The sequence below is a fragment of the Acinonyx jubatus genome, chromosome B2, assembly GCF_027475565.1.
Source record: "Acinonyx jubatus isolate Ajub_Pintada_27869175 chromosome B2, VMU_Ajub_asm_v1.0, whole genome shotgun sequence".
Taxonomy (NCBI): Eukaryota; Metazoa; Chordata; class Mammalia; order Carnivora; family Felidae; genus Acinonyx; species Acinonyx jubatus.
This window is the reverse complement of record NC_069385.1, coordinates 69,970,006-69,997,972: the sequence shown is the minus strand read 5'-3', so window position 1 is coordinate 69,997,972 and position 27,967 is coordinate 69,970,006. Positions and strand designations below refer to the sequence as shown.

At 40.8% G+C, this 27,967-nt stretch overlaps 1 long non-coding RNA gene across 1 annotated transcript in view; it reads left to right on the top strand.

Annotated features, from left to right (window-relative positions):
- LOC113598765 (uncharacterized) overlaps window positions 1-18,190 on the top strand; it is a 122,447-nt gene extending 104,257 nt beyond the window's left edge. The window contains exon 3 of the long non-coding RNA XR_003419479.2: window positions 16,141-18,190. This is a non-coding gene — a long non-coding RNA (uncharacterized LOC113598765). The remainder of the gene's footprint in view (window positions 1-16,140) is intronic.
- The last annotated feature ends 9,777 nt before the right edge of the window (window positions 18,191-27,967 follow it).

The following is a 27,967-nucleotide window of genomic DNA, read 5'->3' as shown; positions in this document are numbered from 1 at the left end:
TCTTCCCCTAGCACCTAGGAGGTGCTTCTTCACATTTGCAGGTGGAGCTCAGTAGGGTCCTACTGCACACGTGACTTGTAGAAAAGTGGCTCTCTGTTCCTCCACCTTGCCTGCTGTTGATCTGAGGCTTGACTCTTGTGTTCCTGTAAAGATATTAAAACATTAGCCTCGAGCCTTGAAGGCCCACACCTGGGTCTGCTGGCTACGTGGTCCTCTACACTCCAGTTCTTGCCGCTGTAGGTTTGGTGCCTGTGTCTTTCTCAGCCCCTGGAAATAGTCCTTTCTTTAGTTTGAATTCAACTGTACATTAAATGAATCATTTTTGCTGTATTTCATCCAACACTTTTAGGTGTTTTTATCAGGAATATGGCCTGAACTTGTCAGCAAAATCTACCATATTTACTGGAAATTATACCAGTTTATTTTCAGAAAGCATGCTGGTGCATCCACTGCTGTCACAGAGGGTTTTATGGACAAATTCAAGGGAGAACTTCAGACATTATAAACACAAATGCAAGGTAGTTTGTCTCTCTCAGCTTAGAGTGGAGTTTCCATTACTTTCCACTTAATATGTGAATTTTAGATTTTTCTTTATGGTGGAAGGAAACACTGTTTCTAAGGGAAACAGTTGGTGTTTGTATATTCCTTAATCCTAAAGGCCATAGGATCATTGATGTGACAACATCATCTTGCTAGCAGGGACTGTTCAAGCTGCAGCAATATTATGTTGAGCTGTTGCCTGGTGATTATGGGAAACTTCAAAATGATAAAGTACTGGACAAAGATATATAAATAGAAACAGTTGGAAATTTCCAGATAATCTTACTTGATAAATGGAGAAAGAAGAAAAAATAGATGCATTTCACTTAGATTTCAGAGAGATGACTTCTGGTTGCATTTAAGTGCTGAGCTTAAACCTGTCTTCAGGCACTAGAAAGTGGGGGAGTGGATACCTGTGTAACAGATCACAATGGGACAGAAGTCGTGTGTTTGTGTGTGTGTGTGTGTGTGTGTATAAATTTATTTATTTATTTATTTATTTATTTATTTATTTATTTATTCATTCATTCATTCATTCATTCATTCATTTATTCACTCATTCATTCATTTATTATTCTCCATCAGTGATGTTCCCAATGCATAAGGCAAGCGAAGGCACATTGTCACTCATCTGCTGGCCGATATGTCTACGATTGCCATCCTTTCCATCTTGCTTCCCACACACAACATAATTATAGGCCTGTGAGGTAAGGGCTGGACCACAATATGCCTAGAGGGGTCTAGAGATCCTGGGGAAGTAGGTGATGCTTGAAAATAAGAAGAAAAAAACTGTCACGTAAAGACATGCTGGGAGCAGAGCTGTGGCCAAAATGATCACATGTGAGACAGCAGCTGAGGCAAGCATCCAGGAGAATTGTATTTGATATTCATTTTTAAATATCACATGTGTAGTTTTAGGGTTGAGAAGCTAAAAATAGGCACCACTCCATATAACCCACTCCCTCTAATTTCTTATAATTAATTCTTCAACAGCTTGTATTTTACCACCATCACGTAAGAGTATGTTCAGGACAGTACTAATGTCCCTAGAATTAAAGTGGAGAGTTAAAGTCATATATTTATATGAGTAATCAATCCACTAGTATCTCTTCTACATATGTCAAAGAACATTTGTTGTTTCTTGCATTCAAAAAGTGTTTAAATACAATATTCCATATGCCTTGATCATGGAACACTATTAGTTACAAGTAAAATATGGTGACCATTTATTTGAAGGCTGTGTACATTTTATTTATTTTTATATACAGCATGCAATTCGTGATTGTGTGTGTTTAATATTTTGGTAGGAAATCTTCATATAAAGCAGAGCAATAAAAAATGTACAACACATTGTATTATTTTTCTTTTCCCACTACCTTTACTGCACTTTCCCTTTGTCAAACGTAGTTGGTTTCAATGATTTGATCTTTTTTTCTCTCACTTTGTTTCCTATTTAAGTTCCCCTATGTATTTCTATTTCCTTCATTCCTGAATTCTTCATTTTCCCATGTCTTCATCCTTTCCTCTTCTTTTTGGGCAATTTATTTACTTTGTTCCTACTCAGTAAGCATTGCCTTTCCGTGCAGGACTGATTAAATCATTCCCTTTTCAAAATTGTGATCCAGAGCAACACTGGACAGTAGAAGGAAAGCACCCATAGTACAATTTTCCACTAGGAGCATTACCTTCTATGTGTGAACTCAGCTACCAGAACACTTAAGTCCTTCATGTCTTCTAGTGCCCTGGCACCATGCAGGACATGACACTATCTCCAAAGCACCACAGAAAAGCTCTGGCCCATTGGGTCACCATCCTTATGACTCAGGAACAGTTTTCAAGTGTAGGTCATAGGGCTGCTAGAGATTTGACTCATTATAATCTGTAGGCTTTTTCTGTTTTTAATTGACAAGCTGATTCTAAAATCCATATGGAAGGACCAAGGAACTGGAGTTGCTAAAATAATTTTTAAAAAAAGAACAGAGTATCCATACTTCTTTATTTCAAAACTTGGTAGAAAGCTGCAGTAATTAAGAGAGTGTCAAACTGGTGGAAGGCTAGATAGATGATCAAGGGAACAGTATAGGGAGACCAGAAATAGACACACACATCTATGGTCAATTGATTGTTTTTACAAAGGCACAAAGGAAATTTAATGGAGAAAGCATAGTCTTTTCAACAAATGCTGCTGGAACAAATGCTCATATGGAAAAACAAAAAACAAAAACCTTGACCCGTACCACACACCTTACACAAAAATGTACTGCAAATGGATTGTAGATACAAAGGTAATACCTAGAAAACATAGAAATCTTTGTGAGTTGGGTTTGTCAACTTTCTTTTTTTTTTTTTTTTTGAAAGAGAGAGGGCGCAAGTGGGGGAGAAGGGCAGAGAAAGAGAGAGGGAGTTAAACAGACTCCACACTGAGCGTGAAGCCCAACACAAGGCTTGATCCCATGACTCTGAGATCATGACCTGAGCTGAAATCAAGAGTCAGAGGCCCAACTGACTGAGCCACCCAGGTGTCCTGGCAACTATTTTTTGATATGACACCAAAAGCAGGATTTGTAAAAGATAGTGTTGGTAAATTGAAAACTTCTTCTCTATGAAAGACACTGTTAAGATAGTGAAAAGATAAGCTACACATCAGGAGAAATTATTTGCATAACATATATCTGTCAAAGAACTTGTATCCAGAGTATAGTTTTTAAAAACCACAGAACTTGATAATAAGAAAGCAACCAACCAAATGAGTGATAGGTAAAGGACTTAAACAGATGCCTCACCAAAAAAGACCTAGAAAAAAAAAAACTCTTGAAAAGATGCTCAACATCATTAAGTATTAAGGAAATGAAAATTAAACTACAATGTGATACCACTGCAAACATAGGTATTAAATTGGGCAATATTGTTTGTTTGTGTTTTTAATGACATCGCCAATAGCTGCAGAGACCAATGAGCACCAGAACTCTCATTCATTACTGGTGGGATACAAAATTGTAAACACTTTGGAAAATAGTTTGGCATATTCTTACCATAAGCCCAGAAATCCTACTCCTACATGTTGATCAAGAGAAATGAAAATTTATGTTCACATCAAAACCTGTACATGTATACTTATAGAGGATTTACATCATAGCAAAAACTAGCAATAAACCAAATGTCCTTCAACTGTTAAACAAACTGTGGTACATCCATACAGTGGAATACTAGTCAGCAGTAAAATAGAACAATCTACTAATATATGCAACAACATAGATAAATCTTATGTGCATTGTGCTTGGTGAAAGAAGCCATACGAGCTGTATCCTCTTTGGTTCCATTTAAATGATACTCTGGAAAGGCAAACTATAGTGACAGGAAACAGGACAGGTTGCCAGGGGCTGTGGGTGGAAGGAGTGGATGAGGGACAATATGGGGGTAGTAGAACAATTCTATATCTTGATTTTGGGAGTGGTTATATGGATGTATGCATTTATACAAACTCATAGAACTACATACTCAAAAGGGTGAATTTTACTAAATATAAATTGCATCTTAACCTTAAAGAAATGAAAAAGGGGGCAATAGAAGAAATAAGCAATAAAAAACAAGCAAAAAAAAAAAGGATACTTTTAAAAGTTGAGTGGTGAGTTCATAAAGATACAGAATATTATCCTCTGGTTTTGCATGTTAAGTATGAAAGTTTCCACAGTGAAAAGTAAAAATAAGAGCAGCAACAAAGCAGACCTCTTGAGCTAACATCCCCTCTCACCACCAGACCACTGGGCTTCCTCTCCCAGCAAAACTTCCTGAAAGATTTGACTTGAGACACACTTTTCACTTCCTCACTGTCCATTCAGGCTTCTGTCCCCAATAATCCGTGGACTTATGTCAAGGTTCTAGTCAAGGTCACCCACGACCTCCTGACTTCACATAGCCAAACAGGAGATCATTTTCTTTTCTCATTTACCCCACCTTTTAGCAGTTCATGTCAGTTTCTTTTCTCAGTTTCTGTGACATCCTTTTAGTCTTGGTGTTCCTCCTCTCTGTCACACCTTTTTAGTTTCATTTGCTGCCTCTTCTTTGTAAAACCCCTGAACTATGATATGTCTGAGGGTTAGGTCCGCGGGCCCAGTTCTCCTATATTTACATATAATCCCTATATGTCTCTAGGGATTTTCACTGGAGCCTCTGACTTTAAATACTATCTGTGTGCTCATGATTCCCAATCTGCACCCGGACCGTGACCTTGCCCAGAAATGTCAAAGCCATGTATCTAGCGTCCTCCCTGACATCTTCATTAGGAATTCCACTAGGCAGCTCAAAATTAAAATGCCCACAAAATTAGAATGGTCCCATCTTCACCTCTGACCCTGGTCCACACATCCCAGTAAATGGCATCTCATCTCTGCAGTCACTTGAGCTAAGAACCTAAGAACCATCCTGCCTGGGGGTGCCTGGGTGGCTCAGTCAGTTAAGCGGCCGACTTCGGCTCAGGTCATGATCTCACGGTCCGTGAGTTTGAGCCCCGCGTCGGGCTCTGTACTGACAGCTCAGAGCCTGGAGCCTGTTTCGGATTCTGTGTCTCCCTCTCTCTGCCCCTCCCCCATTCATGCTCTGTCTCTCTCTGTCTCAAAAATAAATAAACGTTAAAAAAAAATTAAAAAAAAAAAAAGAACCATCCTCCCTCAAGTGCTGTCATCTCCTACCCTACCCATGATTACTCATTTGCTTCCAAGACAGATACTGAAGCCTCTCAATTTTCATTTCTACTGCTACGATCCCTATCCAAGTCATTGTACCCTAGCCTATTTGTTTCTTCTGCCTATTCCTTCCTCTCTTCCAATTTCTTTGATAAATGCTTATATCTAATTTAAGTTCTAAAATTCATATATAGTTTTATGAATGGTGCCTGTATTACACAAAACTTTAAATTTCTATGAAACTACAATACTCTTTCATTTCTTAGAGACAGAGTCTGGATTTTTAAAGCCCTACTGAAGAAAGTCAAACAATTTTATAAAAGTAAAGACGGGGGGAAATTCAAACATCTAGTTTGAAATCATGACTGTGTAGCTAAATTTGAAGATGGGTTTTAGTAGCAGGTCACTGACAAGAAAGTACACATTATTTATTCAGGAAAATGTAATACTTGAAAACTAATAATATTTGAGCTGGTTGGTACAGATTAAATCTTGAAAGTAACCTTATTATTTTGCTCTGTCAACTGTCTTTAGAGACCTAGAGATAATCCTAAGAGAGAAAACACCGGTTCCTTTCAGAATTTGTTTGATTTCATTTGGACTAATTTATTAGGAAGTCATTGGGAACCTAGCCTGGGAAATTAGTACATGGACAAAGCAGCAAAAGTTAATTGATTAAAAATGAGTAACCTCTAGTGTTATATCCATTGATCACGCATCTATGTTCTTTGGCTGGTTCAGATATAAACAGAAGAAAAAAAATGTTCTCTTATCTTACTCCTGACTTAATAGATCAAACTCTTTTAGTTTTCCTCTTAGGAATTATTTACCAAACTGTTAGAATCTTGTCATCTTTCTTCAGATTTTCTAGAATCTCCTTAAATCAAGGGCTGTAATTAAGTATTACTGGAGAAAGTAATAGCAGTGGGGTTGGAGCCAGAAGAATTAGGAGATTCCAAGAGTAGTAGTAAATATCAGCAATAAAAATAGGAAAGTTTGCAATTCTCCACCTGGCTTTGGCTAAGACAACAGTTCAGGGCAGGTGATGCATCGATGTCAGAATCTGATGCGTACCAGACCTAGTGGGCTTCACATAATTGTTGCATAAACCATGGGAAATTTCCTCCATCATCTTATGTTCTTTGTATAATGCTTCTTTTAAAAAGGTGAAGTTGAATTTTTATTTTAGTCAATCTGTTTTTCATTTATAAGGTAATCCAAGATTTTCACCAGTGATCTTAATATACTGTCATTTCTGTATTTTATGTGGGTATCATTTCTTCCTACATACATTTGCTAACCTTCATCTGCCATCACTGAATTTAATGCTATTGGTAGTTAGTGGTTTGAACTAATTAAGAATTCTTTAAGCATGAGTTTTTGTGAATATACTACTTTCTCTCTGGTAAATATCCAAATCGCAAGCAAACATGCTTTACACATTTTCCCAACTTCTCTTAAAATTAGGCTATTGGCCTCAAACCCTTTTGTTTTCTACTGAATGCATAATAAATCCTCTGAAATTTTAGTGCATACAATTAGGAGGAAGAGGGAGTTTCTCTGATGCTTTCAAGCTGTGAATAAGTTTTTAAAAGCATGAGTCATTTGTTGTATCTTCCTCTACCTTTCAAGATCCTTTGTGGCTGAGTGAATATTAGCTTTGTTGTGTGTTTTGTTTTAACAAAGTAATACATGTGTATAGTTTAAAAAGTCAAATAATACTGGGGTGCTTATATTAACCAACCGTGGCTAAGTCGCTTAAGCGTCTGACTCTTGATTTCAGCTCACGTCATGATCTCACAGTTCATGAGATTGAGCCCCGCGTCCGGCTCTGTGTTGATGGCCCAGAGCCTGCTTGGGATTCTCTCTCCTTGTCTCTCTGCCCCTCCCCAGCTCACACACACTCTCTCTCTCTCTCTCTCTCTCTCTCTCTCAAAATAAATAAATAAACATTTTTTAAAAAGTCAATACTAAGAGGTTATAACAAAGTACTGCCACATGCATTCTACAGAGGCAACTATATCAAATACTTTTAGATATTTCTTTTGATATTTACCTATATATTTCCCTTAACTAATACATATATATTGCTATCTCTTTATACTTTTAATTATCTTTTGATTTACTATGTAGATGAGAGTTTTAGCTTTCATATAGCCCCTTTACCCTCTCCTCTCCCCCCATATGTTTGAATTACAATTATTAGTTAAATCCATATTTAGTGTTTCCATTTTGTGACTATGCAACTGTTATTCAGAAAGTTGCATTCTTTTATTTAGAGTTAATAATTCCTCAATTTTTCATTTGCTTCATTTTCTTTGTACTTTATAGTTTAGTTTCCTTATACTTCCTACAGTTTCCATATGGTTAAACCATCTGAATAATCTTTTATTTCCATTCTTTATCTGAAAAATCTTTAATACTTCCTTTTATCTCTCTGTTCCAAATGAACTAGTTGCTCTCTAGACTTACTACATACCTGTCACCCTGTGCGTGGACAGCTTGAGAGCTGTATTAGTCAGTGTTCTCCAGAGAAACAGAACCAACAGGGTGTGTGTGTGTGTGTGTGTGTGTGTGTGTGTGTGTGTCTGGGGGGGGCAAAGAGGGGGTGAGAGAGGGAGACAGAGAGGGAGACAGAAAGGGAGAAGGAGAGATTTTACATTTTTATTTTATTTTTTAAGCTTATTTATTTATCTTTGAGAGAGAGGGAGACAGAGATAGAGAGCATGAGAAGGGGAGGGGCAGAGAGAGGGAGAAAGAGAATCCCAAGCAGACTCCACACTGCCATCACAGAGCCCAACAGACATGGTGCCCGAACCCATGAACTGTAAAATCATGACGTGAGCTGAAACCAAGAGTCAGATGCTTAACTGACTGAGCCACTCAGGCACCCCCAGGGAGAGATTTTAAAGAATTCGCTCATGCAATTTTGGGGGCTGGCAAGTCCAAACTCTATAGAGCAGGCCAGCTGGCTGGAGGAGGAGTTGATTTTGAAATTCGAGTCTGAAGGTAGTCTAAAGGTAGAACTCCCTCTTCCTTAGGGGATCTCAGTCTGTTTCCTTTTAAGCCCTTCAACTGATTGGTTGATGCCCACCCACATTATGGAGAGTAATCTGCTTAAAGTCTGAATCCCAGTGTATCTCATCCTCCCCCACCCCAAATCTTCAAAACTACATCTACACTGGTATTTGACCAAATATCTGGGTACCGTGGTTCAGCCAAGTTGACACATAAAATTAACTGCCACAAGAGGTAACTAAGAACATGGAAGATTGTTACCCAAATTTTGAAGGCTCTTTTTTTGTGTGGGAGCCCTATCCTTTCCAGTACCCTACCTTTCAAATGCTGGCCAGTTTAGCAGCCTCAAATTTCCATCTTTGTTTTCTTTTTTCAATGAGACCACCACCGTTTGCTACTTGGGTTCCATTTCTGTGTGCCAGTTTGGAAAATGCCCTTAGGGAGAAAACCATGGTGAATGTCAGGTGCGCCTTGTGTGTGTCTCTTCATCGGTGCTGTCCAATGCCTGTAAAGAGTTGTTCTATATATTTGCTTGGGGTTTGTAGCTCTTTCTGGTTGGAAGAGAAGTGTAATACCAGCTACTCTTTCATAGCCGGAACAGAAGCCTGCTTGGGCTTCTTAACAAGCCCTCAAACTGCTATTCTGTTCCCACTCTTGCCCTGACAATCTGTTCTCCACCCAGAACCAAGTGGTCCTATGAAAATTAAAGTCAGATCATAACACTCCCTTGCCAGCACTCTTCAATAGCTTCTCATCACAATTGGAATGAAATCACAGCTCCTTACTCTAGCCTACAAAGTCCAGAACGACTACACTCTGCCTTTTTCTCCATTCTTATCTTTGCCACTCTCCTTCTCCTTTCCACCCTTCACCACAAGACCATTCTCTCTGTTCCTTGAACATGCCAAGCTGCTTCCTGCCTTAGGACTTGGCATCATGTCATAGCTTACCTCATATACTTTTTTCCTCATTGTCTTGTTGATTATTGTCATTCAAATCTCAGCTTGAACATTACCTCCTCAGAGAGTTTTTCCCTGGCCAGCCAATTTCGCAGCCCTCAGACATGTTCCAACACATTACCCTGCTTTATTCTCCTCATAGGACTTTATCAGTAAATGTTCATTTCTGAGCAGTTTTCAGAAACTTTTCTTGTTCATTTTCATGCCAATTTTCAATGTCTCTGCAGTACAATGTACTGGAGTGCTCAGCACTTAGGACGGTGCCTGGCACACTGTGGATTCTCAGTCAAATTAAAATTTGTTGAGGGGCGCCTGGGTGGCTCAGTTGGTTGAGCGTCTGACTTCAGCTCAGGTCGTGATCTCGCGGTCCGTGAGTTTGAGCCCCACGTCGGACTCTGTGCTGACAGCTCAGAGCCTAGAGCCTGTTTCAGATTCTGTGTCTCCCTCTCTCTCTGCCCTCCCCCCCACAACTCACACTCTGTCTTTCTCTCCTTCAAAAATAAACATTAAAAAAAATTTTTTTTTAATTTGTTGAATGAATGAGTGAACCAAAACAGATCCAGAGCTGGGACGACTACCTATTGTCACAAGCATGTCAATTAACAGGAATTTTGTTTGGCTGCTACTTGCGTGGCCCCAAATTTGGAATGAAACTCTAAAAGACTTCTGTGGCTTGTCATTAAGCAAGCATTTTTGGTGTGTGTTTGCCATGTGTCATGGCATTTTTTGAGTGTCTGCCGTGTGTCATCACCAGAAAAGATGCTAAGAGCACAGCCATTGGAGTCAAACAGGAAGGGGTAAGGGAAGGGTAACAATCTTGTTTTGCCACATCCTAGCTATGTAACCTTGGACAAATTAATTAATCTCTCTAAGTCTCAGTTTCTCCATCTGTGAAATAATTCTCTTGTAAGAGTTCTGTAGAGGTTAAATTAAATAATTCATCTAATTATTTAGGGTTGGATTTGGCACTGTATTTTGAATGTTTAAAATATATAAGTAGGGGCTCTTGGGTGGCTCAGTCAGTTAAGAGTCCAACTCTTGATCTCAGCTCAGGTATTGATCTTAAGGTCGTGTGTTCAAGCTTCACCTTGGGCTCCATGCTGGGTGTGAAAACTAGTTATAAAAACAAAACAAAACAAAATATAGTTAGTGTTATCATTAAGTATTAGTTTATATGATGGTGCTGGCTATTTCGTGGGATTAATAGAAATCTTACCAGAAGGTGGTATTGGGTAGGGATGAAGTACTATACCTAAAAGTCACCTTTTCCAGGAACTTCCTGATAAACCATCCCCTCTGATTACTTCTCGGCTTCATGCACTCATTACATATATATTGAGTATTGCTACTTTGTTCTTCTTCTAAGTTATTTTTTGTTTTCTTAAACAACAACATCAGTGCTGCAAGGTCCTTCTCTCTTTTTAAGAATATATAAATGCTTGATTTAATCATATATTCCCTTCCATCCCAGTCCCCTTTTCCACCTTTTCCACCAGCAACCATTCTAAAGTATTTAATGTGTAGCTTTAAGTGTTGTCATAAAATGTGTGCTAGTGTCTTGTGTGCATGTACTTCTAATTTCCATATATGTGATTGTGTTACTATCTATCACACTCTTTCTCACATTTGTTTTACGAAGTACGTTTTTTTGCCATGCATGTATCTATGGTGCTTCTTAAGGATGCAGAGCACTCCATGGTGGGCATTTATCACATTTTACACATTCACTCCCCCATTGATTTTCAGATTACCTTCTGTTCCCCATCACCACCAACTGCAAAGAAATGTATCCTTGTGCATATCAGTTTAAAATGTGTGTTGAAGATTTCTTGAGGACATATTTCAAGGTGTGGAATTGTTGAGTCAGGATATGAAATTGTATCTTCCTGGGTAACTGTTCTCACGTATCTCTTTCAAGGTACATGTTGTATATCCCTAATTAACTTGTGAGCTATGGCCCAACTCTTAGATCTTGAAACAAAAAAATGGAGAAATCAGGTCCAACACTGGGTAAGTAGAGACTCAAAGTGGCAAGTAGAACACAGGAAGAATTATTCCATTTCTGTGTGACTATAGACATACGAGTAGAGAAATTGGCTGCTTATTTGCTATTTTTACAGCTTCATCCACAAGAGGATTTGCTGGCATTGCTTGCACAGCATGTGGAGAGTCCAAAATACAATTATCCAAAGGGAAAAAAATTAACACCAAAGAGAATCTAGGCACTAATGGGTTGTAACTGGTTGGCACACTCCCTTTGCAGGCCAGGGAGGGCATGGTCTTATCCTTGATTTGGATACTTTATTCTAATCTGCAATCATATAAAGTCAGAAAATCACCAGTGTGCAAGAAGCTGCAGAAGACTGGAAGGAATTGAGCCCTCAGGGTACATTTGTTTTTTTTTTTTCTTTTGTTTTTATTCTGACAAACGTCAAACTTTAGAAGAATTGCAAGAATAATACAGTGAACACCTTTCTACCCTTCAGCAAGATTCACTAAGTGTTAACCTTTTTGCCATATTCGATCAGTCTGTCAATCTGTTTATCTATCACCCACTGTTTGAACATTTCCCCATACATCTTCAGGATTCCTGTCCTAAGAACAAGAACATTCTCACCAATAACCACAAATTGAACATCGATACATGCTGTTAGCAAAATACGCTCCATATTCAAAAGTTTAGAACAGGGCTCAGCGAACTTTTTCTATAGAGGGCCAGATAGTAAATATTTTTGTTTTTGCAGGTTAGACAGTCTCTGTGTCTCAGTTCTGCTGTGGTGGAGTAGAAGAAGCCACAGGCTAAAAAACATAACACAAGTGGGTGTGGAGGGGTGCCAATAAAACTTTATTTACCACAACAGGTGGCTGGCTGGTCTACACTTTTTTTTTTTTTTTTTTAAGAATTGGTGCAAGATTTACATTTTACAGTCAGTAAATCTCAAAATTCAAGGTATATTACAGAGATCACTCTTGGTTTCAAAAAGGTTTTGCCATGGATTGGACTACTCAATTATATATGATTCTATTGCTTACATTTCTTCATTTCTATGAATCTAGTTCCTACAGATCTACTTCTTAATTCGTTATTTGGAAAACATCAATTCCTACCATAAATATTACACAGGCTTATCTTCTTTCAGTGTTCTTTTTTGAAACTGTGGTAAAATATACATAACATAGAATTTACTATTTTACCCATTTTAAGTATAAGGTGCAGTGGCATTACGAAAGCTCACATGTGTTGTGCAGCCATTACCACCATCCATCTCCAGAAAATTGTCATCTTCCCCATCTGAAACTCTGTCCCCGTTAGAAACTTACCTTCCCATTCTCCCCTCTCCCCCAGCCCCTGGCAACCACCATTTTACTTTCTGTCTTTATGAAGTTGACTACTCTAGGTACCTCAAATAAGTGGACCCATACAGTGCTTGTCCTTTTATGTCTGGTTTATTCAATTCACATAATGTCTTCAAGGTTCATCCCTGTTGTAGCATGTGTCTGAATTTCCTTCCTTGTTAAGGCTGAATAATATTCCATTGTGTGTAAAAACCACTTTATGTTTATCCATTCATCTGTTGATGGACACTTAGGTCATTCTTATCTTTGGCTATTGTGAATAATGCTGTGATGAATATGGTTCTAGACTGATTCTTAAAGCCCTAATTTTCTTTCTGTCCAGGCGATAGGATCTAACAACAGATATGAACCTAAAATGTCACCCTCGGCATAATAGTGTCACTTCGCTGAATGGAAGACATGTATGCAAACAATCAAGTCATCTCCCTTTGTCCTTTAGAGAGTCAGCATCTCTTGCCTGGATATTTCTTTTTTTTAATTTAATTTTATTTAAAAAAAATTTTTTTAACATTTATTTATTTTTGAGACAGAGAGAGACAGAGCATGAACAGGGGAGGGGCAGAGAGAGAGGGAGACACAGAATCTGAAACAGGCTCCAGGCTCTGAGCTGTCAGCACAGAGCCCAACGCGAGGCTCGAACTCATGGACTGCGAGATCATGACCTGAGCCGAAGTCAGACGCTTAACCGACCAAGCCACCCAGGCGCCCCTCTTGCCTGGATATTTCAATAGCCTCATCTCCTTGGCTCCAGATTTGTCCTGACCCACACCGGCACTGGAGTGACCTAAAATACAAAATTGGTCTTTATCACTCTCCTGCACTACACTTTTCCATAGCTCCCTATTACCTACAAGACAAAGTTTATAGGCCTTAACTGGCCTATCAGGCCCTTAGTCTCCTAGCTCGTCTTATGTCCCCATCCTTACTTCCTCCTAGTCCTAGTCTCTCCCTTCATATTCCAATTGTACTGTGCTGCTTCCTATCATCTCTTCCTCTGAAATAAATAAAAACAATAAATGATGCTATTTGGTGTCCCTTTGCCTTTGCTCACTGTGTTTGCTCCATCTGCCTGGAAAGCGTTTTCTCCCTTTTCTTTGCTAGCTTATACTCACTCATTCGTCAAAATTAATTCAGCAGTGGGGGCACCTGGCTGGCTCAGTCGGTGGAGCATGGGACTCTTGATCTCAGGGTGGGGAGTTTGAGCCTCACGTTGGGCATAGAGATTATTTCTTTAAACAAGATCAGTTCAACAGTAATGCTTCCAGGAAGCCTGTCTCACACATGCCCCGCCAATTGTCCTTCCAGTCTGTGCGCCCCAGAGCACCCTGTGTTTGTCTCTGTCATCACATCATATCATAGTGGTCTCTGTAAGTTTGTCTCCCCAAGTGATTTAACCTCCTAAAGAATAGGGGTCATCTTTCCACTCTCAGTGCTTAAGTATCTAGTAGGTGCTTAAGGAATATTTCTGGATTGAGCAAAATTACAGGTTCTTAAAAGGGCATACTAAGCTCCTCATAAGTGGCTCCAATGTATCTGGACCAGCTTCATTTCCTGCTATTCCAGTCTTTCTTTTGCCCACATGCCCCAACCACACCTAATTCCAATGCTTCCTCAAGTAAGCAATGAAACTCCATGCCTCTGGGCCAATGTTTATTAACAACTCCCTCTGGAATTCCTTACCCTTCCCTTCCTAATGTACTCCTATTCATCCTTCAACACCCAGCCTAAATATCTTCTACTTTGAGGAGCTGTGATTTCGCCAGACAGAAGGAATCTTCTGCTTTTCTGCTGTTCGTAGAATGGAATAGCCCTATTACATACAATACCACAACATTATATTGTCAGTAACTTATGTATCAGCCTTTTCCCATAGCCTGTACCTTGTTTTATTCATCTTTGTGTTTCTAAAGCCTAGTGCAGTGCCAGGCACATAGTAGGTGTTCCATAAATGTTGGATAAATAAGTGGATGAATGAATGATGTAGACATTTGATAACCATAGTCTGAGTGGACACAAAGAGCATCTGTTTCAGTCTGTTTTCATTCCAGGATAATATGGCCTAACTTAGTGTCTGGTGTTCAGATGCCAAAAGCATTATCTCTCCCTCAACATAGCTATTTGTATTTGAGGCTTTATGTAGCCCTGTCCTTCCGTAATTACATGGGGAGTAAGGAGCCTACTCCTTGGCTCCACAAAGGAGAAATGAAGACATAAAACCATGACTGGTAGTCTGAAGTGTCCCAGATCAAAGTTTGAGGAAGAAAACAATAAGGCCTTTGGTAAGAAGCTCACCATAGGGAAGAGGTGAGTGGGACTCAGGTTCAGGTTCTACATCTTCACTGGAAAGTGCTGACCTGGGGAAAGATTCTAGCAACTCTGCTGAGGGAGCCACCTGTCACCATGGGAGAGCTTTGAAGGAAATAGCTGCACACATGACAAATGAAAGAGCTGTGATATTAGTCAAAATGCTGTAATACCTGGGGCCCAGGCAACCTGCTGCGGGTCATCTTTGGAGAGAATAACAGGAAGGAGCATCTAACCTCTTGCCACCAAGAACCACACTGGGCTATTTGTCAAAGGGTCCACCCCGGGTAGGTGAAGGTGGATGGTTCTGTGTTTGTGTTGGTGGTGACATCCAGGCATGAGGGTCAACAGACAGGTGGCTTGGTCAAGCCTTATAATTGGGCTGCTAGGATTTTCAGCCTGGAGCTCAGCAAGGGTGGGCTTCTGGCTTTATGTCCACGGAATGCTGGCAGGCTGCCAGAGTGGGCCAATGATTGTGGCAGCAGGCATGGAGGCTTTGTCTGCATTACTATGGCTACAAGGGGGTGATAATGAAGACTAGTTCATAGATACACGTAAGGAGCTCTGAAGAAGTTCTGAAATAGAGACAGCTACTCTGGAAAAGACTGGAAACAATGGGAGATTGAAGCCCTTGTTATTTAGGTCTAATTGTAAATGTGACCTCTTTTGTTTTTGTAGACTGGTGGAACCAGGGGCACAGTGATTACATTGATAAATATAAGCCTTTTACTGTTTAAGTGAAAAGGTGCAACTACAAGAGGAAATTATTGCCCATGATGGACAGGACCAGGGTATCCTCATCGACTTGGACCTTTTCTCATGGTGCACAGTAGTAGATTATCCTGTTTTCTTATGGTTGATTGGCTATGCTGTTTGGTCCTGCCAATGCAATTTTTTAAAAAGTAATCTCTATGCCTGATGAGCACTTGAACTCACAATGCCAAATCAAGAGTTGCATGCTCGGGTGCCTGGGTGACTCAGTTGGTTAAGCATCTGACTTCAGCTCAGGTCATGATCTTGCGGTTCATGAGTTCGAGCCCCACATCCGGCTCTCTGCTGTCAGGACAGAGCCTGCTTCAGATCCTCTGTCTCTCTCTGTCTCTCTGCCTGCTTGCTCTCTGTCTCTCTCAAAATAAATACATAAACTTTAAAAAAAAAAAAAAGAAGAAGAAGAAGAGTTGTGTGCTCTACCAAGTGAGCCAGCCAGGTGCTCCTGCCAATGCAGTTTGAAAGGGCCTTCCATGCAGAGCTCCTCAGTCTGGTGGGATCTTTACTTGTAGGTGCATCCCAAAGGTTGCCCCCTGACCCAGGAAGCCTTGGAACATGACTCTCCTCTCCCCAGCCCACGACCCCTACTCAGAGATTGGCCAGTTCCTCCATCATTCTCTCCTCTTGTGTCAGCTTTGCCCTGAGATCACCTTCTTGCCATCCATTTCCCTCACACCCTGAGCCCTGTGAACTTGAACTGCAATAAGCTTGAGCCACAGATGAAGAGTCTAAATGTCCTGACCAACAAAATCTCATAAATTGTGGGCTCAGCTCCTTGGGAAGTGGTATGCATGACTTCCTTCACCATATTTAAGATCTGATGGAATTAATCGCTGAGGAACATATTGAAGGAGACAGAAACAGAGTGGAACAGAGACCCAAGGAGCTGTTTTCCTCCCCAGGTTCCAGGATTTTTGCAACAAATCATGTAACCTTGTGCAACAAGTACAAAAAAGGAAAAGAAAAGACGGAGAAGAACATTTCCCTTTGTGTCCTATTGTGGGGCTACTTCATTTGTAGAGATGTAATTGTAGCCTGAAGCGTGCACTTGGGAATCTGTGTTTCTGGGAAGATTGGAGCTCCTCCCATAAAGAGCTGGAGGAGACTGTGACGAGAAACAATCTTTCCAACTAACGACTGCGACTGAATGAATTGAAGGAGATGCCTTTTTGCTTTAATTTTTCGCCACCCCCAACTCTGCCTTTAAGAAAAAAAAAAAAAAAGCTTTTTTTTTCTTTGAGACTATACCAGACTAGTTAATAGAACAGGATAATTCTGGATACAAGGCTCTGCAAAATAGGAGAGTATAATGAGAGGCATTTGAATGGATGTCATTGTCTTTCACAAAGCATGCTTTTGTCTCATTGTTTTCACCTAAGACTTCTTGCAAAACAACGGGCTTTGAAAGTGCAAGATAGGCTGCTTCACTCTTGAAGAGCTGACAGACATCCCACCTTTTCCAGGAGGATTGTGACTGGAGCTTCAATCATTTTTCTCCCCCGTTTCTGTGCAGTAGGTGCGACAATTAGAGAGAACTGTGAGCTGACTATCCTATACCCAGTTCCAATCCTGTCAGAAGGAACTAAAAATACCCTGTGGTCAAACTATAGTGAGTCCTGCTTCTAACGAGCTTGGGCTGAGGGTAGCCAGGGGGCGGTCATGTCACCCACAGAAACAACAGCCAGATGACACAAAACCATCGCTTGAAATTTCCTTCATCTGAAAGCCTGCGACCTTTTTTATGATGCTGCACTTTAGTGAAACAAACAAACAAAAAAGTCCATTTCTAAATATAGCCAGCTTTTGTAGGCTGTAGTTAGTCACGTTCCCACTTTGTAAAAAATACCAGAACGCATTTTGGCAGAAATTTTCATCATGATACGTTTTTTTTTTCCTTTCAGTTCCCCACATTTAAAACTCTGGTGACACAAACATTAAGGTATATAACCAGAAAACCTCTTGTGTGTGGGGAATTCTTCTGGAGTCATGTGGTTCTTTACTTGACAAAAATTTATTGAGGACCTGAATCAGGGGTTGTTCCAAGCCTCTGCTTCGAATCATTTTTCACTATAGTCTTTTGTTCTTGGAGCTCTCTAGGAAATCCCCACATAGTTGGAAAAAAGGTGACTGCTCTCTCACCTGTCTATGTGCCATAGCAGAGAGCATTGGAAACAAAACGGAGATCATCAAACACCTGCCTTGTGGGGCTCTGGTGGATTTCAAATGCGTTAATACCCATACAACATCTAATCGGAGTCTGTCAAGGGGTGAGTGCTCACTAAATGCTAGCTGTTTTTATTAGTAGTAGTAGTATTTGCATATAGTACGTGCAGATAGATTTATGTACACGTGTACGCTTTCCGTTGTAAAGGCACAGACTGGACAAAATAGGCTTTGTCTTTCAGCATCCAAGTATCCAACGATGCTTATAATTGGGCAGGTCCAAACTGAAGCAAGAGTCTTTGCCTTCTCTTTCCCCCACTGTGGTGAAACACACACAACATAAAAAGTACATTTTAACTATTTTTTTAAGATTTTATTTTTAAGTAATTTTTACACCCAACGTGGGGCTCGAACCCACAACCCCAAGACCAAGAGTTGTAAGCTCCACCGACTGAGCCGGCCAGGCGCCCCCACTGGAGCCATTTTTAAGTGAACAATTCAGTGGCATTAACTACATTCACATTGTTGGGCAACCATCACCACCATCCATCTCCAGAACATTTTTATCTTCCCGAACTGAAACTCCGTCCCCATTAAACACTAACTCCCCGTCTTCCATTGTCTCCCCCCAGCCCCTGGCAACCACTGTTCTACTTTCTGTCTGTATGGAGTCGACTGCTCTGGGTACCTCATATAAGTGGAATCATACACTGTTTGTCCTTTTATGTCTAGCTTGTTTTCCTTAGCATAATGTCTTCAAGGTTCATCCCTGTTGTAGCATGTGTCAGAATTTCATTTCTTTTTAAGGCTGAATAAGGAGCTTTCATTTTAAAATGGAGGTATTTTGGGAAGACCATATGGCTATAGCTCTCACAGGCGATTTCCAATCCTCTCCTCTCTCCTAGGCCTCATTGTATGAATATTCTAATGAGATCTAATGACACGGCTTCCGGCTTCCCTGCTTCCCCCATGGTGTCCTTCCACCTGCAATGGCTTTGCCCTTGAACTTGGGCTCCAGAGTCAGACAGCCGTGCACTTGCAATCTGCATTTCTGCTGCTTAAGAAATTTATTATCTTGGGCACACAGTTAGGTTAAACCGTATGATAATGCTGATAATTGATAATTTTTATGTACTAAAATGACAATTTCATGTGGCTCAACCTAATTCTTTAGCTCTCTGTTCCTCAGTTATCTTACATAAAAGATAAAGTTGAAAATAGTGCTTGCCTCATAGGGTTGCTGTGAGAACTGAATGGCCGCATGTGGAGCAGTGTTTAGTCTGAGCTTGGCCGAGAGCCCAGAGGGCCAGGGCTGCTGTGGGAGCCAGGTGCCACGGCCTCCTTTGTGGGGGAGGAGCCTCCTCACAAGTCCAGGCTTCCAGAAGTCTCCTGTTCCCCTCTTTTGCCACCTCTCCTACACCTGACTTTACCTTCATCATCAGCTCAAGGCAGGAGAGTCAGCCTGGAATAAGAGCAATTTTTCTGACACTTTAGATGATATAGCACAGTGAACAAAATAAATACTATTCCCTACCTTCACGGAGTTAATGTTCCAGTCAAGGAGGAAGAAAACCAGGGAAGTAAGAGAAATATACGGCATTTTCAGAAAACTAAAGTAGAAGAGAGGGATCTGAAATGTCAGGTGGTACTTTAGGTGAGAGAGGACACAGTGCCCTTGCTCTGTACCTGAAGTTGGTTTGGCATTTGACCTTCCTTTTAGGCCTTCCCCATATCTTCCCCCTCCCTCTCTTTCTCCCTTCCTCCTTTCCTTCCATCTTCCTTTCTTCCCTTCCTCCTTTCCTTCATTCCCTCCTCCCTCCTCTCTCTCATTCTCTTTCTGTCTTCCAATTTGGATCCTGGGCAGCTCTCTTGGCTTACTTGAAACTGGCTTTCAAGGGTGGCTGTATGCTGACTCTGCAGAGCTCCCTAGATTGGGAATTCCGAGAGAATTCACCCCAGGCCTGTTACAGGTTGCTTTATGCCGCTGCCGGCTCAGCGTCCATTATTAATTGGGCAATCTTGGGATTTAGCAGTGTTCTCTCTGCATTTTACCCCTTCATAACCCCACGTCTTCAAATGTCTCCCACCTGAGGCCTTCGGTCTCCTTGCCAACCAACTCCACGTCCCGAATTGCAAGGAATTACACAACTTCATCATCACAAAACCATAATGCCTTCTCATCTGAGCTGTTTCCCCTGGCTGCAGCCAGGCCTGGGGCAGCCTGTTAAAAGATAAACTGAGGGGGCACCTGAGTGGCTCAGTCGGTTAAGCAACAGACTTCAGCTCAGGTCATGATTTCGAGGTCCATGAGTTCGAGCCCTGCATCAGGCTCTGTGCTGACAGCTCAGAGCCTGGAGCTTGTTTTGGATTCTGTGTCTCCCTCTCTCTGACCCTCCCCCGTTCATGCTCTGTCTCTCTCTCTGTCTCAAAAATAAATAAACGTTAAAAAAATTTTAAATAAAAGATAAACTGAGGCATATTAAAAAATTTTAAGAGTTTATTTGAACAAAAACCAATTTGAACAGGGCAGTATCCAACCTAGTGGAGAGAAAGGAACTCTGAGGAGCTGCACACAATGAAAGACTTTTATAGGCAGAAGGGGACAGAAATAAGGAGGTTATACTGGCAAAAAGGCAGACTGGTTATTGCAAGGTTACTTTCTTTGAGGGGATGGCAGGGATGTATCACACAGATTACCTAACTGGTGCTGATGGGGCAATTCCTGATTGACTGGTTAAGATTACGGTTCTGGCAGAGATGAGACTGTAATTGAGTTAAATCTCAGTTTGGTGACATGGAGCTGAGCATAAGCAACTCCATTTTGGGCCTGTTGTCTGGTTTTTAAAAGCCCAATCCAGGGTAGTTTATAGGAAAGGTATTCTGCCTTTTCCTCTAGAATGTACATGAGACTCTCCAGGACCAAAAAAATCCTTTATGAAATACAAAGATAAGATCATAAAGATTAGTCTAGTAAAATACATATATAGCAATATTGGTGGGTGTTTTTTTTAATTTTATTTTTATTTTTTATAATATGTGTGGTTTTCTCTCTTTTGTTTTGAAGCTCATAGTTAGGGCAGAAAATGTGTCCGTGGGCCTGTGGGGAGGACTGGGGATGGTGGCTGACCATGCTCCCCTACCCTTCCCATCCCGTGGACTTGTATGTTGTTCTTGGATTTGAGGAAAGCCGCGCTGAGTGCTGGCCACTGTCCTTTTGATGCCGCCTCTTAGGTTCACCACTGACTCAAGCTTTTGCTCAGAAAATGCTACCTCATCCCTAATGGCTGCACAACCGGGAAAATATTATTTTCAGATGTTTTAAATTTGTGCGGTGAGAAACATATGTCCTGCCATATGGAGCACAATAGGAGCTAGTTAAGGCCAAAGTGGAAACCAGAATTGGGAGGTCTCTTTTTTCTGTTTTTGAAGTCAGACCTGCGGGCCAGATTTCCCCAACCAGCAGCCGAAGCCGTGCTCTGAATTGGAGTACGTGTGCATCAGAGAGAAACCGTGTACACAAAAAGGCAAGCCCCTCTCTCTCTCCAGCAGTGCATCCAATTAGGGGAGCTGTATGGTGCTGCTGTAGCCCCATCCGGAAATCAAGTCGCAGACAACTTGGCAAAGACTCCAAATTCATATGCACCATGATATAAGATGTTAAAATATGTTTGCACAATAAGATAGTTGCACTAAGGCTGCACATGTGAAAATTTGCAACGATTAATTTTGAAAATAAAGCTCTTAGAGTTCTAGTAGTAACAGGGTTGGACTTTCACATGAAATGTGAGAAAGAAATGAAAAGAACACTAGAATATGAAAAACAGCATTAGCCTATCAGTCACTGACTCACTCAGCAAGTGCCGCTTTTGTGTGCCATCCAGAGCTGGGCTCTGCAGAGGGAAGATACGTAAGAAAAGCTTCCAATCCACCCACTCCTCCCCTGGCTTCTGCTTTCAGAACTGCTTGGTTTCATTCACTGAACTGCTCCACGTACCAGGCATTGTGTGATGAGCTCTCACAGAGCTCTCTGATGGAGGAAACAGGCAGGGAATCAGATAACTGTCTTATGTGAGCGAAGATTTAGATAATGGGGGATGCTAAGGAAGCTCGGTGGAGGTCATTTGGACGGGTCGTAAGGTCAGAGAATGTTTCCCAGAGGTCACGGCACCTGAGGTGCGACTGAAGTTTACCTGATGTATATTCAGTTATGGCCTAAGGTGACGCTTAGCTTCCGACCCCATGATTCTGGTTTGGCAGCTGAGCTAACATCATACTTGACTTTCCTGGAGCCTATGGGTAGTGGAGGATGTGCCCTAACTCTACTCTGTGCCCTGGCCAACAGAAGGCTCAGCTTTCAATCTCCGCCCAAACAGAACACCCTGCTGAATTACTGTTTCCAGTCTGGGAGGTAGGGATCTCCTACTCTCAGTCCTTGCAAAGCAAGGAGAGAGTGAGAGAGAGAGAGAGAGAGAGAGAATGTAAGTGAGTGGGTGAGGGGCAGAGAGAGAGAGAGAGAGAGAGAGAGAGAGAGAGAGAATCCCAAGCAGGCTCCACACTTAGTGTGGGGCATGACTTGGGGCTTGAACTCACCACCATGAGATCACGACCTGAGCCAAAATCAAGAGTTAGATGCTTAACTGACTGAGCCACCCAGGCCCCCTGAGGTCTGATGATCTTAAGTTCAATGAGTGGCTGCTTTTTCCTAGCTCTAGGTACCAGTTTGACACCTCTGTGGGGACTTGTTGTCTTTTTCCCCTCTCACCTATCAGAGGTGATCACTCAGAACCTTAACCTGATAGGCTTACAAGAGAAAGATGTCTTTATGGAAAACCGGCGGGGGGGGGGGGGGGAGGGCAGAGACTGTTCCCTCAGAGGGAGTGGTGGGGAATTCTGTTGTAGGAATGAAGGCAGAGCCAGATGGAGGGGAGTTAGCTCCCCTATGGATAATAGGAAGCCAAAGCTGTTGTTATCCATGGAACTAACATGATAAAAAAATGGAGTTTTAGGAAAATAGCTCAATGATGGGGTGTAGGATTCCTTGGCTAAGAAAAAAGTGTAGAGGCAGACAGACAAACTAGGGCAATAGAACAATGGTACAGGGTTAGTGTGGTTTTAAGTATTGGCCTTAGAATAGGAAAAAAAAGATGAAGCAAAGGAAGAAGTGGGAAGACTTGGAGGGAGATGGGGGAGCATGTAATAGAGAAAACCAACAATCAATGGTGATGAGTTCATGAAGATAATTGATCTGATTTAGTATGGATAAAGGGATTGTGGCTATTGACTTGCAGTGATACTGGTTTCATTATTCTTTCAAAGCCTATCCTAAAAATAAGTTCTGTACACTGAGTATGGCCATATGCTTTAAGATTGGGCATCTGTCTTCCCCAGTTTCCCTTTTCTTCCTGTCTTATGTTTCACTGGTCTTGATCCCCCCACCCTTAAGTCCAAGGACCCTACAGTCACAGCACAAAGGAGAGCATACCTATTCTCCACCTCTGCTTGGTAACAGGCAGTAAGTCTTGGATCAGAAACAAAAGCAGATAATAACCTGGATACAACACTTCAGCTTTTTATATAATCTTGATTACATGTAGTTTAGTAAAATATATGACTTTGTTTTAATGCAGAGCTTGAAGAGAAAATTTTTAAAGTCCCCTACTCTTCTTTGAAAAGAGGAATCAAATGAAAAAATAATTTTGAGTTGAATTATGGAAAAAACAGTGATTAAGTCTGAATTCATGAAAACCTTGTTTTGAATGGCCAGATTATTTTGTAAATGTGTTGGTTTCTATGGTCAGGATTTTTCTAGTCTCCAAATTGTGTGACATTGAGGTTTTTAACATTTTTCATTGTGAAACAACAAGAGTGAATCTTTTCAAAAAAAATGTTTAATGTTTATTTTGGGGAGAGAGAGAGAGAGATTGAGTGCAAGTGGGGCAGGGGCAGAAAGAGAGGGAGATACAGAACCAGAAGCAGGCTCCAGGATCTGAGCTGTCAGCTGTTGAACCCAGAAACCACGAGGTCCTGACCTGGGCTAAAGTCGGACATTTGACTGAGCCACCCAGGAGCCCCCAGCAAGAGTGACTCTTGATGTTTGCTGGCCATTTCAAGTTTGTCTCTTGACATACCTTGGACAAGGTTCTTTCAGAGCACAGAGATGGACCCTCACAGAACTCCAACTCCAGCTTTAATTTCAAAGGAAAGTCTTCCAGGCCAGTCTTCTTTAAGAGCACAGTCCATTGCCTGGAATGCTTTGAGATATTGCATTCCATTCTGAGTGCTTAAAAGCCCTCAAGTGGAAAACTCAGATCAGTCTCAAAGAACTAGCCATGTGTTGATAGGCAACTTCTCTGTGCAATTTCTTTCTGTTCCTTACTGCTAGACCAGCATGATGTCAGTGCTGGAAAAAGTAAGCTTTATGTCTTTGCTGCTTTTTCAGTTTCTGTTTGGAGCATTGGTGTTGTGTTAATCAAAGGCTCATGGGAAATATAATGTCTGGTGTTGGTACTCAGAGCAGAAGAGCTACAATTGATTAGAACATGGAAGGCTCCTTGTAAATGCTATAAATTGCATTGTTGGGTTAGTGTAAAGCTACAAAATAAAATACCTAAGTCTGTTTCCTCAAACAGTTAATATCCATCTTGTGTAGAGGAAAAATTGAGGGGGAAGAGAGGGGAAGGCAATGAATGTTCAGCTGGAATAAAAAATACAATAGACTCCTCTGAGTAAGCTGATGCTTTTCTCCCCATAGAACTCATTTAGGTTAATCTTATATTTAAAGCTTTTAATATTAAATTATAGATAAATGGTCACTTGGAAACATTCAAGATGGCAGAATGAAACAATTTGAACACATATTTTTATTACTCTACATTAGCATAACGAATTTGAGATGTTCAGTCAACTCCTTTAAAAGAGAGAATAGAAAAAGGGAAAAAGACAAAAGGAACGTTTTCAAGAAGCAGAATTAAAACAGAGAACACCTTTCACCTGGTCAATTATTTCAGAGCAAGAGATAAGGCTCCTCATTAAGAACTGGCATCAGAAAAAGTACTTTGTATGAGGAAATTAAACAAGAAAGAAAAAAAGGTACAGCAGGAAGCAAGGACTGTGGAAAATGTTTCTACATTTTTCTAATTACTCATTTCATTTCCTGGAAAGAAATGGCTGCCCACCGGTGGGTTGATCTAGTTTAATATTTACCTCAAAGTACAATTTTATGGTCTAACCTTTATTAACAAAGTCAAAGTTACTGAAGAAAAGTGAATGAACTTCAGAAAAATGCAGACTTTCTGATAATTAGTGGCTGTGTTAGAAATGTTGTCTAATTTTTCTCATCCCTTGTGTTGGGTGATGAGAGGTTAACTTGGACAGATAATGCAAACAAAGAGAACAGAAAAATCCAGCAAGCCTGGACATTTCAAGCAACCCCTCTCCCCACCTTTTTTTTTTTTTTTCTATTTTAGAAAATTGACTTGAGATTTATATAGAAAATAAATGAGGTCCTCTGCACTTGACCTCAGCTGGTGGAAAATCACCTAACTCCCACCTCCCCAAATCCTTGCACTTACTTTCACGTTTCTTCTTAACACAGTTTCTGTAGATCAGAGGAGTGATCACTCCTGCCCACAGCCACCTTCGTGAAGTGCCTAGCCCCCATAGCAGAGGGACATATTTATTCACTCTTTGAGCTCTTGGGTGTGGGAAAGAGGAAACTTCCATCTGACCTTTCAGCACATTCCTTTTCTAAAAGTGACTTTTTCAGTGTGAAATCTCTGATGTGGTTGCATTTGACCGAAGTTATTTTATTTTTAACCCATCTAGCAGTGAACCCACATTTACTATTACTGCCTATGTATGTAATAGGGGGTGAGCAGAGAGTGGTTTGACTGGTCGAACTATTATTGAGGTTCAATCATGACTGTCATCTCATTGCAGGTGTTGGTTTTCTGGAAGGTAAACATACAAATAATACCTGACTCTTAATATCTGGCATAGTATTTGTGAATAAATGGTTACCTTGATCAATGTCATTGCTATTGTTATTATAAACTACTAATATTACTTCTAGACCATGTACATGTCTAGGATTAAGAAACTTATGAACTCTGGGGTGCCTGGGTAACTCAGTCAGTTAAGCATCTGACTCTTGATCTCAGCTCAGGTCTTGATATGGTCATGAGTTCAAGGCCTGTGTTAGGCTCCACAGTGGGTGTAAAGCCTACTTAAGAAAAAAAATAAACTTATGACCTCTAATTGCAGTCTGGAATAATAGATTTAACCTTCCTGGAAATATCTTTATACAAAAAATACAGCAAATACAAATACTTTTAACTTAATTTTAAAATAGATTATTTTGGAGTGCCTGGGTGGCTCCGTCGGTTAAGTGTTTGACCCTGGATCTCAGCTCAGGTCATGATCTCACAGTTCATGAGATGGAGCCCTGCATTGGGCGCTGCACTGACTGCACAGAGCATGCTTGGGATTCTCTCTCTCTCTCTCTCTCTCTCTCTCTCTGCCCCTCCCCCACTTGTGCTTGCTCTTGCACTCTCTCTCAAAATAAATAAACATTAAAAAAATACTAATTAAATAAACATTTAAAAAATAATAAAATAAAATGGATTATTGTACCAGCCATTGAACTTAAGGGCTGGACAAAATTAGGCATCATTAGCAAGAGGACATCAGAACTAGGCAGGATAAGCTTATGACCCAACTCCTTGCTTGTTGTGTCTATTTCCTAAATGGAAATCACTATACTTCCCTAGCACAGGACAGTGTACTGAATTCATATCTATCTATGCCATATTACTCAATAATAATGACTGAGGCTCATATCAATTGACATGTGAGTAACACCCCTAAGTACTATTAGGGATGGTCTGTCATCACTCTTTTGCTCTCATTCAGAAAATCCAATTAATTGCCTCTGGGTTGAAACATTGGGCTTATGGAAGAAGCAGCAGAGAAGCCAGGTGAAACTGTAAAATGCTGATTTGGGCTTTTGGAGGCAGATGTTCAGATTGTACAGGGGCTGGGAAGTCAGAGTGACAGACCCAATGGGGTTAATTTATTACCTTTGGAATTGGTGGAGGCTTTGTCCAGAAATAGGCAAGATCAGTGTTTCTCAAACCTTAATGGACTATGGATCATCTGAAGATCTTTTTAAAATTCAGATTCAGATTCACAAGGCAGAGGACTTGAGATTCTGCATTTCTAACAAGCCTCTGGGGGATGCCATGAATTCTACTTTAAGTAGCAAGGGATATAATGGCTACGAGGAGATCTTTGGTAAAGGAAGAAAGAGTGTGTGCCAAGAGGTGAGGAGAGAAAAGAGAAGAAGGGACTCTGGATGGAAATTTGGATCACAGTGCCTGAGGCTGCTGAGGGTCAGGGGAACTGGGTTTTCAGGAAGCAGATCCAGTGCCAGGAGAGCCAAAGGACCTGTGGGGGCAGAGTCCAGGTTGGTGTTCTAAGCCATTTTTCTGGGGAGGCAAGTTGTGTGAGACCAATGTTTCAGGATAAGTATAATGATTCAGTGTTAGTTTTCTGAATGGCCTCTTCTGTTTGAAAGCTCTTTCCATAGGTGGAATAGGATCTGCTGTCCCTCCAAAATAATGAGAGAACCTATGTTGAAAATCTCTATGCCAGTAGAGGATTATAGTTAAAGAGAAGCACTCTTGAAGCCAGGCATGGGTTCCACACCCAGCTCCACTAGTTACAAGCTGTTTCTTCCAAGGTTATCCTCTCTAAAACTCAATTGTCTCATTGGCACAATAGGGCTAACCAACTGCTTATCTAGATACAGTTCTCTCTATGTCCAAGAGATCGTAAGCACCTTGCTTGGTCTGTCAACTTTATAAAACTGATTTCCTGCTTGCAGGCACTGAAATCCAAGATGTTCTATATTAGGAAAGTTTATTTCTTTCTATCAATATATTCTCTTGGACCCTGTACTTGGAATTCAGTCTTTGTTATATTGACTATTACACTCCTTACTGAGCAAATAAACATGGCATATAGGCCTATTTTTCTAATCTATAGAAAGACGTTAAGATGAGAGTGAATTTGGTATGTTTCAGGGACAAAAAGACTTCTGCTGTGGTTCAAACAGGGTGGTCAAGAAAGAGTGATATGGGGCGAGATCTGAGAGACACAGGGCCAATTCACAAAAGG